Here is a 19775-nt window from a genome sequence, read left to right as displayed (position 1 = left end):
CTATTTCGGAGATTCTGTTTGAAATTTGTTGAAGGACAGAACCAGGTTTTCTACAATATTTTCTGAAAACAGCCATATTATTTTCATATGGAAAAGCTGAAAATGAATCTAGAGGACCTAATTGTCGCACATCGTTTGTAAGATGAATAAGACCATGTACATTGTACGAATTAAATGTTGGACCATAAAGATTATCACACCTATTAACAAATTTCTTTAATGCAAGATCAGCAAAATTCAAATATGTTTGTGTCGGTGATGTTGAAACCAAAATTCTAATTGCTACATGCAGAAATAAAAAGTGCGTGTACACATCGTGATCAAGAATACCGTAAGTAACAACTGGACCTGTATATAGAAGAAATTGTCGATACTCTGTAGCTTTATATTTTGCACATGCATCAAGTGATCTTGGACGTCTGGCAAAATCAGAAGGACAATATCTTGCGAGTATTTTCAAGCGTCTAGATATCCGAGCAATAGATGTTGCAGATAATTTTGTTAACCGTGAATATTTTCCGTGAATCCATGCAGATAATAATTTTTTTACAACTCCTAAACACACAAGATGCATGTACTCAAAAGGCACTTGAGAAACCATTCCTATAGGTAGTACTGACAGTGGGCTTTTGCCATCTTTATGATGATCTTCATCTAAACATCTAATATATTCTTCATTGGTTCGCAGGGAATAATTAACGCCACAGAAAACATAACGTCCTTCACATATTACACCAGAAATTTTACACTTAGAGCATGGATGGCAGGACATATGACCTTTATGATTGAGAATAAAAGCACGAGCTGGTGCATCAGCTATGAAGCATCTTAAACGTATAGGTAATTTTTTTCCATGAAAAATTATACCTCCATTAACCAATATGTTTTTTATGTCTGCAATAAATTTTTCAAAAAATGCATTTGGATCATTTAGTTTTGCCGTGCCTTTGTATATTCCTACTACTATTGGTTTTGAATGCCTAATGTTCGCGAGTCTACACTGAATTGGCCAAATATGAATGCTGCCTGATTTGTCTAAATTACATCCATCGGTACTTACATCAATGTCTAATTCGTTAGGTAAAGATACAGTTGTTGGAAAGCGTTCAAGTTCTCGAGAAATACATGCTGCTACATCAAAATGAATGTATTCGCCTGGATCAACTTTATATGTAATAACCTTATCTCGTGGAGTATTTATAAGTGTTCTCACATCTTTTGGTAAGTTACGAAAACAAGAATGTGTTTTAAGAAGAGATAAAATATTATTACCTTGTACGTGAGTAAGATTGTTTTCTACAAAACAGGATGCTATTTTTTCGCGAAAAGATGGCTCAATAACCGATGAGGAAGTATTACTAATAACAGAGGACACACTATCATCAGAAGAAAGAACATCATTATCAAGAAGAACATCTGCATCATCTTCAACATTTATAGAACATGCACTCGATAAACATGCACTATCGCAAATATAATTATTTTCCACATTATCTGTAAAAGTATGTTTTATATGTGACGTGCCACACTTACCTTGAGTCTGAATATTGTCTACCTCTCTTAAAGTATTCTTTAATATATAACTCTTATCATGCAAATTAGTTTTAATTTCGGATCTAATTCTTCTTTGTTGCCTATCACTCAATTGATGCCACCGTTTCCGTGAAATAGAGCGTTTCATACTTATCTTATTATATTAATTATTCGTCGCCGTTGTCCAAGTATTGTATATTGTATTCTTATTTCTCACCGATAAAAATTCAATTTCCGTCTGATCACTGACCAAGATGAACTGTTCGTCCGGCAGCTTTTGCAGTTATTCTGAATAAATGAATAACGCAAAGCGCGGGATATAAGTGCCGCTCGACTGTACTAACGGTTCCACCAATCACAAGCTTGTAAGGTATGATTTAGCGTATGGCAGAGTTTCCACTGAGTGCGTCACGCGTCGCGTCATCCGTCACCAATCAAAACATCGTATTTTATTAAGGCCATTCCACGTAACAAAGTTTTAGTTATAATCTACAGGCCGTAAGAAAATAGACCAATCACAGTCGATTATTTTCCTTGAGCTCAAAGAATAATCGAATGTGATTGGTCTATTTTCTTACGGCCTTACAATTATGACTAAAACTTTGTTACGTGCAATGGCCTTTACATTATTTGTGACGGAATGTTCGGATTGGTTAACGATACATGACGCGATGCGTGACGCGCTCAGGGGAAACTCAGCCTATCCATCTATCTCCTGCAGCTTTTTACTTTGGGACAGATTACCGACTGTAGTTGTAATTGACTTATCGGCGGTAGGTAACCCGTTGGTAATAACTCGTCTCATAGGGTATAAAAGCTAGCATACAAAAAAATCTCACCCTATATCATCTGTCATCACGTTCAACGCTATTTTCTCCTATACCTTAAAGTATACTTTAAGCTTAACTAACTAACTAACTAACTACTTAACTTCAAGCTTCAAAATGCTTTTTTAATATATATTTTTTATATATTTTTTATTATTTTTTTTATATATTTATTATATATGCTTTTTTAATATATTTTTCTTTTATATGATTCACGCTTGTTGAAGTATAAAAAATTGTAATTTGTATACATGTAATATGTGTATATAATGTATGTGAGGTACAAGAGGGTGGCAGTGTGGTCTTGTGGTAAAGCGCCAGACTCGTAATCCCGAGGACCCGGGTTCGAGTCCACCTGACCACAGGAATTTTTAATTCCAAACTGCCACCCCCCGCACGACTGGGGCTCGTGCGGCGAAACTGGGCTATCTTTCGGAGGAGACATGGAGAAATTAAATGTACTTCTTTGTATTTAGAAGTATAAGAAACTTCATGTAGAGCTCTTTCTCCAGTGCCAATGCTCGCTCTTGGCATTTCTGATACAGTTGTCTTTCTGTTCAGAAATTAAATTAAATTAAATTAAATTAAATTTGAAATTGGTCGTCAAGCTAGGGGAGCTTGGGAGTTTTTTTTTTTAATAAAAAGCGCCGCTTGTTGAAGTATAAAAAATTAAAAAAAAAAAAAAAAACCCAAGCTCCCCTAGCTTGACGACCAATTTCAAATTTAATTTCTGAACAAGACCAACATAGATGCATATAAGGGATGCTAACTACTACATAAATCACTTGGAAATCCTTTGAAACGAAGCTTGACGACCAATTTCAAATTTAATTTAATTTAATTTAATTTCTCCTAAATCCGAAAGATAGCCCAGTTTCAGTTTATTATTTTTTTTTAAAGTATACTTTAAAAAATCTAAAAAAATTCATGAAACATCTGTCTACATTATAGTTGACAATTTTAGTCATTATTTTGATAAATATTGTTATTTAATATCTTCCGACAGGCTTGCAAGTTTTATTGTTATATGGTGTATCCATAACAAAATATAGTTGTTGGCCACTCTACAATGATTGGCCACATGTTAAAAAATTAAAGATTATAAAGAAATATACTATTAAGATGTTTTTAATTATAAATACAAAAATGTTTGAAAAATTTATTTATTTTACATATAAATATTTTTGTAATTATAATTAAAATAATAAATGTTTAATAAATATTTTTGTATTTATAATTAAAAACATTTTAATATAGTATTTCTTTATAATTAATCTTTAATTTTTCAAGATGTGGCCAATCATTTCGGATCTTATTTCAAGACCGTCTTTTAAAGCCATTGCACGTAACAAAGATTTAGTTTTAATCATAAGGCTATAAGAAAATAGACCAATCACACTCGATTATTCTTCAAGCGCGAGAAAAATAATCGCCTGTGGTTGGTCTATTTTCTTACGGCCTTACGATTACAACTAAAACATTGTTACGTGCAATGGCCTTTAAGTATAAATGTCTTAGGCCAGTATTCATAGTCGGTTCTCTATGAATACCGGCTTAAGATGCTAATACGGCTCTGTGATTGGGTTTATGACGTCTTAAGATTGTAACTTAAAACGGTCTTAATTATAAGATCCGACTATGAATACTATAATATAAAATCATATCCTATTGCTGTATAATGTATATCACATTTTAAAAACACAGTTTTATAATTGATATAGTTTTTTAGTATATATATAAGTATATATATATATATATATATATATATATATATAATTTAGTAAACAGTTGTATATATAAAATTATAATTATATTTTAAAAATGAATTCAAGCTGTTTCTTTTAGAATGTTTTAGAAAGAAGGATTAAAAAATGCGTTACACGCGTATTGTTTGCAATTTTTAATAATTATATAACTACTCTTGAATCATGTATCATGTTTACAGAATTTAAATCTACAGAATTTAACATTAATATAAAATAATTTATATTTCAGATTATTCAAAAATAAAAATTATTTATTTTATAAACTATAAATAAACTACCATATTAAATATAAAATATGTCTTTTGATATGCCAACAGAGCATGCTGCGTTTCTGCAGCGTTTCTGCCATCATAGTGTACTCGCAGACAAGTTTGATTTCTGCTGACAATCTGTTGTTACACTATGATAGCAAAGTTATGCGCAATCTCGGTGTGCACTCTGCTGACACATTGTGCCAGCATGCAATGTTTGAAATTTGCTTTATTTATACTGATAAACTCTGCTCAATTTTTGCCGCATTTCTGTTGTTACATCGTGACGCACATGGTGCTTAATTTTTGCTGCGTTTCTGACAGCATTAACTGAAACGGCATAACTTGCTAGAATATTGACAGCATTCTGTTGATATAACATGCTATACATAAATCGCAAAAACGTGCTCTGTCACATTTTGCTATCTGGGTAAGTTACTACAGAAGTAATACTCACGTAAACGTAAACTACTATTAATCACTTAACTTCTTAATCACTCAACTCAATTCACGAAACATGGAATTCTTCATATATATTTATAAGAAATATATAACCCACCAACTGTCAATCAACATTATCAACAACGACGTTAACGATCGCCGCACATACGAAACGAAATGTCACCGCACACGCGGAGAAGAAGTAATACATAGGCTACGGTCAACGTGACGCTACAAATGCTTCGAAGCATTCCTCTTCTCTTTTCTTTCAATGAAGAAAGAAGGAGAAGAAGAACGCACTAAAGCATTTATAGCGTCACGTTGACCGTAGCCATAATGTTATATGTAATAAACGTAAACTATTATAATTCCTGTCACATGCACTTACAATTAGTCGCGTAAAAGAGTCATGGTCTCGCTTCGCGTCGTATAATAATAGGATAATTACATGTAAATAAAACAATTACCTTGAATAATCGTCGCGTCGCGTAAAGAATTACGGTCGGTATAGCTCCGCGCCGCGCGCGTACTACCGTGGAGGGGGGGGGGTTTATTGGAGGTACTACCGTGTCTCTCGAGAATGCTTCGAAGCACCAAAGCACTAAGAGTGCTCTTTTCTTTTCTTTTAATGAAGAAAGGAAGAGAAGAAAAACGCTCCAAAGCATTTGTAGCGTCAAGTGAACCGCAGCCTTAGTGACAGCGCGCTTAAGGTAGTTGTATCGCAAAACCCATTTTCATAGGAATCTTTTAAAATTTGAACAGCATATTAATGTAAACACGCTCTACACACACGTGCAAGTAGAAAAATATTGACTATACCAAAGTTGAAATAATGGAAGTCAAACTTAGCACTTTTTACATGTATCGTAGGACGAAAACGGCTTCCCATATCACGTTTGTAATTGTAGCGATCAAACTACTCATACGATTTTGATGAAAAACAAAGAGATAACAAAAGAGACTTGTAAAAATATTCTTACAAAAGTACAAGACCCTTGTCTATCTAGTTTTGAAGCAATTGTTACGCGAAGTACACAATTTCTTATAGCGGTGGACGCATACGACACCTAACCTGTAAAGATCTGGCAACACTGCATTGCCGCTAAAGCTTTAAGTCTTTTCTTCAATACTTTTTCTTTCATTAATCTTCCTTTGTAACGTACAACAGACATTTTCGCTTATATTTCTTCTAATTCAAAATAACCTCAATAGCATAACCTCAATAATCTCAATAACGCGAGCATCGCGAGCTAACCTCAATGGTATACTGACATTACTGACGCGAGTCGCGAGCATACAGTGTTGCCAGATTGGTAAGACCATACAGGATTGGTTGAAAACGGTACAGTTTAGTCAAAAGTTTTACATAGATAAGTAGAGTTTTCCGTACATTATCGTATGCAGTGTGACCATTATTTTTGACTAATACTGTCGCGATACAACTACCTTAACTGAACGCACTATCTGCATTCGCGCAGTACACACACATATACATATGTGCAATCGAAACTGGCGATACTAGCACCGCCCTGGTGTCGAAAAAGTGAAAAAGACGCGACTCCAGCCAATAAAATGATGGCATGGCATGACATGAGAGACGGTTGACGTAGAAGTAGTATATCTTAAAAATAAATTTTCACATTTGGCCTTTGCGTCGCAATATCTCCACTCGTAGGGCACGTAGCGGAATATTATAAAAGAACCCCCCCCCCCTAATGCGACCCCAAGCTATCGATCAAGCCTACTTAGAACTTAATCCGTTCACTCGTTATCGAGAATCTCAACATCTCAAGTACTCGCAACTCGTCGCGTCGCGTAAAAAAGTCACGGTCGGTCTCGCTCCGCGTGTACTTGGCGCGAAACACTGCCGTGTCTTTTGATAACCGGGCTTTGACAATCCGAAAAAAGGGAAATTACTTTTATATTTTTATCGCAGATAGGGGAGACCGGGGTTATTCGTGACACTGCTGAAATTTTGTCGCGGACCTATCTTTAAAATGTTTGCTGCTAGAAACCTGTAATATCAATCACAGATGTCTCTTAGTGTCCTCTAGGTACCAACGGAATGGTATTTGCGTGTCAACCATTTTTCTCTCTCAGTGACAGAGTCTGATTTCAAGTACTCAAAGTAAAATTTTTCAAATTCCGAAAATTTGTTTTCTCGCCGAATAAAATAATAAGAGATCCGAAACGGTAAGTTGTATTCAGTCACTCGACTTCACTAAGCATAATGCATGAGTAGATTTTATGGTATTCTTTCTTATCTGTAAGTCACAAATCCATGAATGAGGGAAAACCACGCTGGAGCATTTTGTGACACGAGCAATCGGGGCAACCAAAAAAACCACGATTAAGCGTTCAAAGGAAGAACCAGTTCGCAGGGGCCGTGGACGCCTTCGAGAAAAGGTTCCCCGTAATCGAATGTGAGCGATGAAAGCGATTAATGGAACAAGCGTTACTTTTTTTCTCATAATTTTTTATACATATAATATGTAAATTCTGACAAATAAAGGCTTTTTTAAAGTATAAAGTAGATAAAAATTGCAAAAACAAAAGAAATATATATTTTGTTTAATCAGAGAAAGTGTTGCGCATTATCCCATGGCCTGTCACGAATTACCCCGGCCCTGAGGCAATTCGTGACACATGACACAGCGATACATTTTTTGATATATTTTGAGACTCGTGAGAAAAAAACCTATATTTTTTTTCTTTTAAACTAGAGAGATGGGAGGTTACATCGCACTAATAAAAATTTTTTAAACATTTATACGAAACGAGAAAAAAATTCGAAACAAAAATGTGTCACGAATAGCCCCGGTTTCCCCTAATATAATAACTGGCTTTGATAATCCGAAAAGAAAAAAATTATCTTTACATTGAATAAGTTTGCAACCGCAATTACATAATAATCATTCCCAAAAATTTAAATATACAATATACGATTTTTTTATTATAAAAAAATAAATTTCTTTTATAAAATTAATAATTTTTAAATTAACCTTCCAAAAGGAGAGGCGTTTGCAGGGACCTGTAATTGCATTTTTCATCTTTTTTTGAAGAAGATAACGGCCTCTTTGTAATTTTCCTTTTTTTCTTCTCTTCGCCAGCTGAAAATTCAGAATTTAAATCTGACGTGTTTTCAACTTTTTCACATTTTTCTCTCGCCGTCATATAATTCTCTAAAAAACATGTGAAAACAAATATTCAATTTATATCAGTATATAACAATAAATTGCACCACTGTCCACGATGATCCCGGGATTTTTATCTAAATAATAAAAGATCAAAAGCAGTATTCAAATCTATTGACAATGAAGGAAAAAAGCTGCGACAAAAAAAAACAGACAAAAATAAAAAACTTTACTTTTCATTTTTAAATTATAAGGTTTGCATTTTTATGTTCGTTAATTAAAAATTGGCCTCCGTCGAAAATCATATAACAAGTATCACAAATTTTGTATAGATAATGCAACAAAATTGCACAAATTAAGATACACTTGACCACTTGAACTCTTAAATAAAGGGAGACCATCAATATTAATATTAACTTGTATATGTTGCAAATGTTGAACAGAATATCGCGACATAAGTTGCTTGATACAGTTACTTAAACCGAAATGATAATACTGTCCTGGTCTTAGATCTTGTTAATTTTAATTTTTCTGGGAGTTTTTAATAAGCTACGACTATTTGAAGGTAATTCCGGTGTTACGTCCAACCCTGGGATTAGGATATGAAAATCTGGGAAGCAAGGGAAAGGCTAGCCAGAGGGGTCGGGGGAAGGGAGGACGCAGCTAGATACTTACAAATGTCGCTCGCAGGTACGCGCTCAAAGACGCGTGGCGCGAGCCGAACGCACTTTTATGACTCAGAAAGGGTCAACGTCTGTAAAGACGTTAGGACGCCTTTCGTGAGCGGTGCGATCGTCGGTCCTTTTTCGAGTCAGAGAATTTAATCCCTTTAACTCAGGATCGGACCTCGTGCAATTTCGTGAGGTGGATGGTACTGAGGATGAGGTCTCAATTTAATGAAAGAAACAGTTGAGTTTATCTTAGAAATAAATAGAACATTTATTACAAATTAACATAGAATTTACTAATGACATTGAGTAAAGAAAATCAGGCAATCGTACAAATAATAAATAAATCCAGATGAAGGGTAAATGTATTAAATGTAGGTGTAACATGTGTGTGTATTTCTCGCGGGTGTTACATAGGTGCGGGGGTGATCGGGCAAGATCTTTAAGGAAAAACCTACTTGAAAATGAACATCCTGCCCGCTATTATTACAATCGGAATCAGTAGTGAGATTACATGAATTTAGTGAAGTGTTGTGTATGTGTGTAAATTAATTAAGTTAAAACATATGAGAATTAAAAGTAAATAAAATTTATTCTATATTTATTAATCTAAGGTTACGATCTCAGGATCGCCTACTTCCTCAAGATCGAGAGTCGAGGCGGTCGAGGAGGTTGGGGACGGACTTCGGGAAGAGGAGGGAGAATCGGGAGGTTCTAGGAAGCGGGCTGGATCGGGGTTAACGGGGACCACGCGAGGCGGGACCACGCGAAACGGAGCCACGCGGCAAATAGGGCGATGTTCGACAATTGGGCGAGAGGGTAGGACAACTGGGCGATAGGACAAGATGATAGCGGGACGATTCTGATGCGAACAACCGGGTTCTTCCGTAAAAGCTGGTAGGGGCGGTGGGATGGCGAGTCGCGGAGGACCGGCGTTGAGCTGCTCCCGGGGGAGTTCGACCTCCCGTCGCGCCCGCTTGTTCTGGCGATTTTTCTGTCGCCTGATCGTGCGGAGATTCTGTCCTCGAGGGGGTAGGACTTTCGGGTCCACTAAAATTATTTACTTATTTAGTCGATCTCTCTCGGACCCGGTCGGAAGCGAACAAAAGGAAATCGTCGAGCTTAAAGGGGGGGAGAGGTCAGTGGACAGGCTGGGCCCACGACAGCGACGAGACGCTGGGAGCCAAGTCAGGCCTACCACAACGCCAACGACCGCTGGGAACTTGATGCCTACACTGACCGACCCACGAGCATAAGCTCAGGGAGGTCAGTGGACCAGCTGAGTCCACGACAGCGATGAAGACGCCGGGAGGCAAGTCAGGCCCACGACAACGCCAACGACCGCTGGGAACCTGATGCCTACACTGACCGACCCCAAAATAATAAGCTTCCGGGGATCCGACAATCGATAGACCGTTTAAGAAGGGAGGAGGCGATAACGCGGAAAAAGAAGGATCAAGAGAATTACGGGACTTACTACTTGATGAGTTCAAACGAGTGGCCTTCTCTCTGAAATGGACGTTGGACTCGTCGGTGGGTGAATCGGGGCGACTGATGGTCCGTCGGATCTGTTGCACTGACTCTAAACGTGGAGTCGAGACTCGAAACGAATGAGATTCAGACTATAATACCGAGCAATGCAGACTGAAACTGAGAAAATTTCTCTGAGAGCGAGTCCTGCGACGTCGCGATTTAAATAGGAAGCTTCGAAGGATGGAAGGGGTGGATTTCGTGTGGGATGTGTCTGGTTTTTGTTTAAAGGATTTTGGGTTGGCGGGATGTTTCTAATTTTTGTTTAACGGATTTCTTATTGGTTGAGATGTTCCTCACCTAAGAGGTAGATTCTTAAGTTTTCGCCTATCCTGGAAAGCTAGAGACGGTTATCGATTTTTGCGGTTTTTCATTGGTGAGCCCCCTCTTAAGGCCCCACTGTCTTATTGGGGGTGTAACCCATCGGTACTTTCCAGTGACGCATTTGTTTTTCGGCTATCGCCGATTTCTCTTTTATTGGGGTTCCTTACTTATCTCGCGACCCTGTTTTTACATCGACAGACGATGCATACTTCTCAATCTTAATAGTAGGTACAAGGCAAACAGAACTTCCGCCACGTGTATTTACAATCACGTCCTAGGCTTTGTCTCCGTTTGTCGGAAACATCGCACGAGCAATTTTAGAAAGCTCGCTCGATGCAATAAAAATCTTCATCAACTCTGTCTGGGATTCAGGCCCTTTTGGCGCGTCGTGTCGCCGGGTTTATAGTTATGGGCCAGACAAGGTTGATAGACAAAATTCGATTACGTATGCCCCGTCTGTCAATATTTTACTCTGGAAGGTCGCTTCGTCGCCTAGGCAAATAGCTATTATAGTTGTATATAAAAAAAAGGAATGCGAGATCTAACCTCACCCCGATCGATAACCGTCCGTACTCGGCTTGTTTATCCTAATCTTAGGGCTATCTTAGGTCCATAAGAATTCCCGCGAAAAAGGGATATCGTGGAGTCCGCAGGACGTAACACCGGATATTTAGGTTTTATACCTATTATTAATTCATTTAATGCAACATGGGATATGCAATTTTTAATAGTCCATTTTTGAAGCCATGATACAAAACTAGAATCATCGACGAGATTATCAGATGTAGGAGCATTAACAATATTATTTATTGCTTCGTTAATATCAGAATTGCTACGATTTATTGACTCATTTTCTAAAACATCGCGTTCTTCAAAATTATTATTACAACTATTGTTTACTTGTTCAGCATTACCCAAATCGTCATTTTATTCATCATTATTGCTATATGGATATTCTGCGTTAAAAGGAAATGATTGGAGACTTGTTTACAATCGGCATTTTTATATAATGGAATATTATTACCTGAAATTGAGGATGTGTTTTCTAATGAAGCTGACTTACAAGTGCTTTGTTAATTGCTAATAACGTTAATTGCTGAATCTGACATTCTTTTAGCTCGTCGATAATAATCTCTTTTTATTTTCGGCATTTTTAAAAATTATTAATATAATGTATGTTCTTACTTGTTAATTTGTAATCTCTGCGGCCTGTCGATGTCTTTGTCAAAATTGCTGAAAAATAATTAGAAAATGTAGGCACAGATTTATGACAATATAAACGGAATGTATAACGTAATAAAGTAAGGTTATTAAAAAGTTTTCGCTTACATGTATTAATATAGTGCTGAGTGGACTTGGGATATACTGAGAGATTATTCTTTTAGACACAGAACTAAGAATTATATGATGGTAGTAACATGTAGACACGTAAAACACATTATATCTCAAATAACTTTGTCGCATCTTATTGAAAACAGGAAGGAGTAGAAATATTGTATAATAAATATATAAAATGAATTGTGATCCTATAATCTAATCTTAAGAAAATAGGATAGGAAATATACTTACATTTTTTCGTATAATATATCAATCGCTCTTGGAAAATAAAATGTTTTTGCAGCTACCAGAGCGCGCAGCGTTTCGTTTCGACACTTTGCATTACTGATCGTATTTTTTCAAGTTTTGGCGCGATCTTGACAACGTAGCGCGCGTGCGCGCGTTACCACTTCAGAAAAAGTTCTAGTTTTAGTTTTTTTCTTAATAATACAGAAACGAACCATCAGTTAATCTTTTTGGCTTAAATTATGTATACGAGTGAACAATGGGTGAGAGAAACAAAACCCGTATACAAAATGAAAAAGAAACGATAAAATATAGCAAACATTTTTTTCAAAGTTATTAATAAAATAATGTGTAAATAATAAATAATATATGTTTTATTCTATATTATATATTACATACTACGTTTACGCGAGCGTTACTTCTGTAGTAACTTACGATAATTTCTTCGCGTAAACGGGATTTTGTAGTAACTTACGATAATTTGATCCGCGTAAACGAGTGATATATCGTAAGTTACTACAGAAGTAACGCTCGCGTAAACGTAGTAATAGTTAGGTAAAAAGAGAATAAGATAAATTACATAAATTTTGTAATAATAATGCGTACAATTTATTATTATTTTAAAATTAATGTATATTAGAAATATTGTAAATATAATATTAAATATATAATAAAAATTATAAAAATCATAAAAGTAAGATCCAAATGCGGACATAAAATAAACATCCGAATAGGACATCCTTTTCAATTCCAACAATGGACATCTCTTGAATGTTCATTTTATGTTCATGGACATGCGGACATAAATTGGACTTAAAATGGATATTCTGAGAATGTCCAGTGCTATCTGGGTACGTTACCATACGAAAGTCTTGTGCAGAGGCTCTAAAGCCCCTTGCACAATAGGCGATAGCGATAGCGACAGCGACAAAGTTGCCGACAAAGCTACAGCTACATCGTTATCGCCTATTGTGCAAGGGGCTTAAAACGTGTTAAGCAGCTACGTCATAGAAGGAGACAGCAGATCGTACGTCTGTACTTCTTTCTCCGCTCGAACTGGCTCGAAACTTGCCGAACGTCGAGCGCGGCCGCCGCGCCGCGACCAGCATATCGCATGGATAGTTCGGACATGAACCATTAGCACGGACACGAACCATGTGCAATTACCAAGCGAAATGACGTAACTGAGTCACTTTCTCAGGCGGCGCATCAGAAAATGCATCCTCAGAAAGAACAAAAGGGATGGCCTCTCTCAGGTTTCTCTCTGCTATAACTAATATTTGTATCCACTTTTTTCTAATATAAAAAAATGTGTAATGACGTTGATTTGTAATACTGTTGTTATCAACTAGATGGCAGCACCAATGTCACTGATGCAGCTAATCACCAAGTTTGTAATTGACGTTGTAATTGGATGCGTTTGGAAGCCCAAAAATATCATTTATAATTCTCATTGTCAGTGCGTCGGATAGCAACAGTGAATTCCACATATAGATACTGAAATGAGTGATTTATCGTTCTGGCTGTTGCCGAGATAGAGATGCTTTTAAGTGTGTGTACATACATACAATACATACATACAAAAATACTCTTCTCTCTTTCTAATACTACCTGATTGATTAATTGCATAAATAGATAGAGATGCATGATATAACTTAGTGCGTAATTTTAATTAATAAAATAGAATATATGCGAAACCACAAATACAAATTAAACTATAAAAATATTAGAAAAAAATAAGAACTATTTAAAAATAAAAAAGAAAAAAATTATTTTTTTTATTAAAATATTGCACCAGAATCATTACTGGTCTTTATCGTAATGATTACTGTGAAATCCGTACTGGTTACTGGGAGAATTATGTTTATTGTAGTAGTGTGTAATGGTTAGGGGAGAAAGAGGCACTTTAGGACAGAGGCAGTTTAGGACATCTCGAATAAAGAACAAATTTGTCACTTTTTTTCATATTAAACGCATTTTTCGGTTGGTAACTGGTCAATAGATAAACTTCATATGAAAGCTTCCGCGCTGTTAGCTGTCAAACTAATCTACAAACTGTTAGTGATTTTCGCTGGCTGCTGTAATTATTTTGGCTCGCAAATGTAAGTATTTTTATATTAAACTATAGCTCAAAAGGAAATTCACTTGTACGTTCTGGTTATGATTATATGTTTTGCGTTATAATGAACAAAATACAACAACATAATAAAAAAGTTGGTATAAAATATTACGTTTTCTTTTTTCAAGTTAGGGTTGGAGCAGTATTGGACAAAGAAAAATTTGAGAGAAAGAGAGAGAAAGAAAGAGAAATTTGTGAAACTAATTCTTGCCATAATTAAGTTCCAATAGGTGGACACTTATGTTTATTTGATTGCCTACTACAAATTACCTACTGTATTGTTTAGAAAAAAATATATTATTAATTTTTAATATACTTTTTAAATACATATATTAAAAATATAAAAATAATCGAGATTAAGCGACCCCACTGGCCAATTTCTATTTATTCGTCTCACAACGTTTCGACCCCGATTGGGTTCTTCTCAAGTGAGATTATACATAATTACGCAACAATAAATCATGCGTCGCAAGACGTTGCGCCCAAACCACATCATGCGAACGCCACGCTAGAACGAATAAAATGTCAATATAAGTATGTCAGATATAAATTATGAAAAAGTGGGAGACATATCGCAAATATATCGTGAGGACTTACATGTTAAGTGCGTCAAAAGAATAAAATAACAAGTTTCTGAGAGTCGCCACGCAAATTCCGAAGAAAAAAAGACTGTCCATTTTCTCCACTGGCTCGATTCCGTGCCATATTCAAAGTCACAATGATAAATGCCAATTACAATAAGACGTGTTCCGAAAGTAAGGAATAACAAACCAGATCATAAACAATACAACAGAAACAGATCCGACTCTATTACTTATTATACTGCCTCAATAACTCGATCGTATATCGCGGGCAAATTCTCCGTATCCTTCTGGAGGTTTACAGTGTATTTATTTTTTTAAATAAAAAACATTTCAGAAATCTCTCTTTTTCTGAAATGTCTCTTGCTATACAGGATTTTCGGATTTTGCCAATCAAAATCGTGGTTTTGAGTGAGACGGTGTTTAGTTACAACCGAATGATTATCTACGTGCTTTTTGACATCGCTCCGATGTTCTTTTATGCGAGTCTCTAGGTGTCTCTTTGTTTGTCCGACGTAACAAAAGTCACAATTAACACAATCTAACTTATATACAATATTGGTCTGCCTGTAAGGTTGTAATTTGTCCTTCCCTTTCTTAATTACACAATCTAGCCTCCTCGGAATCGTTAAAAGTGTTTTAAATTTGACACCTCTCACAGCACTTTCCCTCATTGTATGCTCAATAGTGTGTTTATATCCATTTTCGCTGATGATATCTTTGTTATACCAAGTTTTAATTAGTTCTTTGATCTTTGTAGTTATTCTATTAATCGGATTCTTATTTAATTTTTTATATGTACATACAACTGTCATTGAGCAACACGGTCATTTGATTAAAATACGTATTCCTATCCATAATTACGGTAACTTGGCCTTTGTCAGCTTTAGTAACAAAGATATCACTATTCTCCCGGAGAAACCCTGCGCAATATTTAAATTCCTGCGATATGTATTTGTCTATATATTTGATGTGTTTGTCGTTACTTAAAAATTTGTATAATGAGTTAGTTATACGGGTACGTGTTTCCTCCAACCGATCTTTATTGAATTTACGGACGCTACACTCAAAATTCTTGATTATATCTACACTTGTCCGTACTCGGTCTGTCTCACTCAAAACCACGATTTTGATTGGCAAAATCCGAAAATCCTGTATAGCGAGAGACATTTCAGAAAAAGAGAGATTTCTGAAATGTTTTTCATTTAAAAAAATAAATACACTGTAAACCTCCAGAAGGATACGGAGAATTTGCCCGCGATATACGATCGAGTTATTGAGGCAGTATAATAAGTAATAGAGTTGGATCTGTTTCTGTTGTATTGTTTATGATCTGGTTTGTTATTCCTTACTTTCGGAACACGTCTTATTGTAATTGGCATTTATCATTGTGACTTTGAATATGGCACGGAATCGAGCCAGTGGAGAAAATGGACAGTCCTTTTTTCTTCGGAATTTGCGTGGCGACTCTCAGAAACTTGTTATTTTATTCTTTTGACGCACTTAACATGTAAGTCCTCACGATATATTTGCGATATGTCTCCCACTTTTTCATAATTTATATCTGACATACTTATATTGACATTTTATTCGTTCTAGCGTGGCGTTCGCATGATGTGGTTTGGGCGCAACGTCTTGCGACGCATGATTTATTGTTGCGTAATTACGTATAATCTCACTTGAGAAGGACCCAATCGGGGTCGAAACGTTGTGAGACGAATAAATAGAAATTGGCCAGTTGGGTCGCTTAATCTCGATTATTTTTATCTACGCACTGGCTATATTAAAAGAGGTTTGTAAGATGTTGCCTAGCAAGAGATTTATTACTTTTAATAAATAAAATAAGAAGACAACAATTATCTCGGTTTTTATTATCAGCTTTAAACTGCCCCAGCAGCGTCCTAATATAGCCCGGGAGCTAGCGACAGATTTTTCGCGTTAATATCTGTAAAGCTAGATTTTTTTCCTATGATAGTTTAGACAGTATCAATGATGAAAGTGCAAGTCTACCAAACTTTTAGTGTTGCAAAAATGAGTAAAAAATTAAACAACATGTTGCAAAAAATTGCATAAATGTATTATATCTACAAGATTAAAATTTTACATACTCACAGATGACATAAAAACATACCTGAAATTAATATTCTACCGCGTCGGAAGCGTTGCCATGTCAGGTCTACCACCCACGCAAAGTGTGGAAAAAACAAACATTTTTGACTTATATCTACAAGACTAAAATTTTTTTCTGAAGTAGTTTATTGAATAAGATATCCAAAAAATACAGTCTACCGATCGTCTCATGTTGCTAAAGCCTCGGTACACGCAATGGAATGCAAGCGCGTGACCGCGGCCGCTGCGCTCCGGGCCATTGCAGTTCGCGGAGAAGTTTTGCATTTTCCGCCGCGGAATATTAATCTACAAAGCTGATTTTTTGTCTACAAACAGTGTATGCACTATTTTGATTAAAAATCACATTCTACCTCCGCTGAAAGGTGGCTAAATTTTTGGTAGATGTTGCTGAAATTACAGGGCATAAAAAAAGTTAAACGATTTGTAACGTTCTGAATTTCTTTCCCAAGTGCATAAAAATTTTACAGTTCCCATCATTTCAATTCCTTCTTTTTATTCAATTTTTATTAGTAAAAAGCATGTATAAAAATTTCAGATGGTATAAAAACGTTATGAATAGAAATGTGAGAGATAAAGCAATAAGCTTATTTTCAGTGAATCGAAAGTAACTTTTTTTACTTGCACCAATTATCGATATATATATTATTATAGTTTTATGTGATATTTTTTATATAAATTAATAACACAATATTTTAATAAAATAAATTTAATTATCATAATTGAATTCGCGCACACATTAGTGCGTACGAGTGATATAGTGTTTTTATAATCAAATTAACTGTCGAATTCTTCGCTACTCATATCTGAATCTCCATATTCACTTTCGTCGCTGATTTCGTCCTCGGAATCTCTTCGTACAAAACACCATCATTTTCTTCCAAAAGATTATGAAGTGTTAATATATATACATATATATATATATATATATATATATATATATATATACACATATATATACATATATATATACATACTGTCACGACTTTTTGCACCCCCGGACCGCTCCGGGACGTGTGCCGGATCAAAAGGACTTAGGAGAGCGGGATGGTTGGCCTCTCCAGTGATTTCCTCGCACCTCCGATACTCCACGAAATGTTTCGAATGTTGGGCGCCAGACGCGTACATTCGCGTCCACAAAATCGCGAAAACCTAAACGAGACGCAAAACGAAGTGTGGAGGTGCGTGGAATCGGCTAGCTTGACCTAATCACGAGCGGGGTTAATGAAGGGCAGCTCGATCTTCGGCGGGGTGACACGTTAATTTCATACTCAGTCAAATAACAAAGAAAATAACATTTATTGAGTACGGGTTGTCGAGAAAATAACAACGTTTATCCATCCGGCTTCGATCAACACAAGATAAATTTAATAAATCAATCAAGAATAGCCGGTGGCGGGGTGTCTGGATTCATCTAACAGAAATAATATTAATGCGGACGCGAGACACCCACGGAGTGTTAATTGAGTCTCTAATAAACACGCTGAAGGCTCTATTCTCAAACAACTAATAATTCGAGTCGAAAACCGTACGAAAACTCTGTCGCAATGATATCTTAACCTAACGCGAGTGATTCTGCTCGGGCGCAACGGGGAGGCGCCGAGTCATTTAACCAGGCAAAGAATACGATAACTAACGCAAAATACTGGATTAATGCGGTTCTTGAATTCCTGACCTTTATGGCCATGCGGAAACATGCTCGTGAACTCAGGAATCTGTATTAATTATGTGACGAGTCAATAGATAATATAGTTCGCACTTGAAAAGGGCTCGAATCTTGAGCCGAAACGTCGTGCATTTTTGTACATATTGCGCCAGTTAATCGAGAAATAAATTGAATTTGCTGATTTTATTCACTGGCGGACGAAATTATTACCGATACATATATATATATATATATATATATATATATATTAAATTTTTTGTTTGTATATATGTGTGTGTGTGTGTATATATATATATATATGTATATATATGTATATATATATGTATATATATGTAGGTCCGGAAGTATGTTCCGGGACTTTTATTTTTGATATCGGTATATTCCGGGACATTTGGCAGTTTCCAGAACTGTCCTGAAAAAATTCATGTCCTACGGCAATTTTCGGGACAGTTTTTTGAATCTGATTACATATATATGCGTTATATTCCAGGACTGTACATTTCAAAAAACGTAAACAGTCCCGGAACATACCTCTGGACCTACATATATATATATATATATATATATATATATATGCAGTTAATACTTTATCTTCTCTGTAGAAGCATATTGTTTTTATAGAGAAAAAAGAATAGGGGGGGAGAGAGAGAGAGAGAGAGAGAGAGAGAGAGAGTTTATACACTTATATAAAATTATGATATATTGAAAATATATCTGATTATTTTATAGATATTTAATTAAATCACAAAAATTTTTATATAGAATATTTAAGATGGCTAATCAAAATTTAACATAAAATTATTAAGTAATACTAATATATATTTATTATTTATTAATTATTATATAATACATAAAGTAAAGATATTATATTATTAGATATACATATATTATACAATAAAATTATTAAATAATGGTAATATATAATTGTTATTAATATTATGATATAAATAATTGTAAATATAACTAATTAAATAATGTTAAATCCCGAAAAACAAATACTTATATTTATACTGTAATAGAAATCTTAAAGGCCGTCTTTTTATAAAAAATTGCCATATTCCATTCGCGTCTATCCCGCACTAATCATGAATCCTTTTGTTTGGTTCATACGTTATTTTCCTGCAATTTCATAAAGGTACGCAACAAAGGCCGACACCAACTACAGGTAGTTCCAGACATGTAATTGCCTTAGCAGATATTTCTGAATACGTGGGCTGAGAGCCGCGAAAGTCCCCGCATCCATCG

General features: G+C 35.5%; 1 pseudogene; it reads right to left on the bottom strand.

Annotated features, from left to right (window-relative positions):
* Positions 1-456: 456 nt before the first annotated feature.
* LOC139813438 (uncharacterized) lies at positions 457-5990 on the bottom strand (annotated as a pseudogene).
* Positions 5991-19775: the final 13785 nt, after the last annotated feature.

Source organism: Temnothorax longispinosus, chromosome 5 (assembly GCF_030848805.1).
Source record: "Temnothorax longispinosus isolate EJ_2023e chromosome 5, Tlon_JGU_v1, whole genome shotgun sequence".
Classification (NCBI taxonomy): Eukaryota; Metazoa; Arthropoda; class Insecta; order Hymenoptera; family Formicidae; genus Temnothorax; species Temnothorax longispinosus.
Note: the sequence above shows the minus strand (reverse complement) of the source record. Positions and strands in the feature narration are given on the sequence as shown.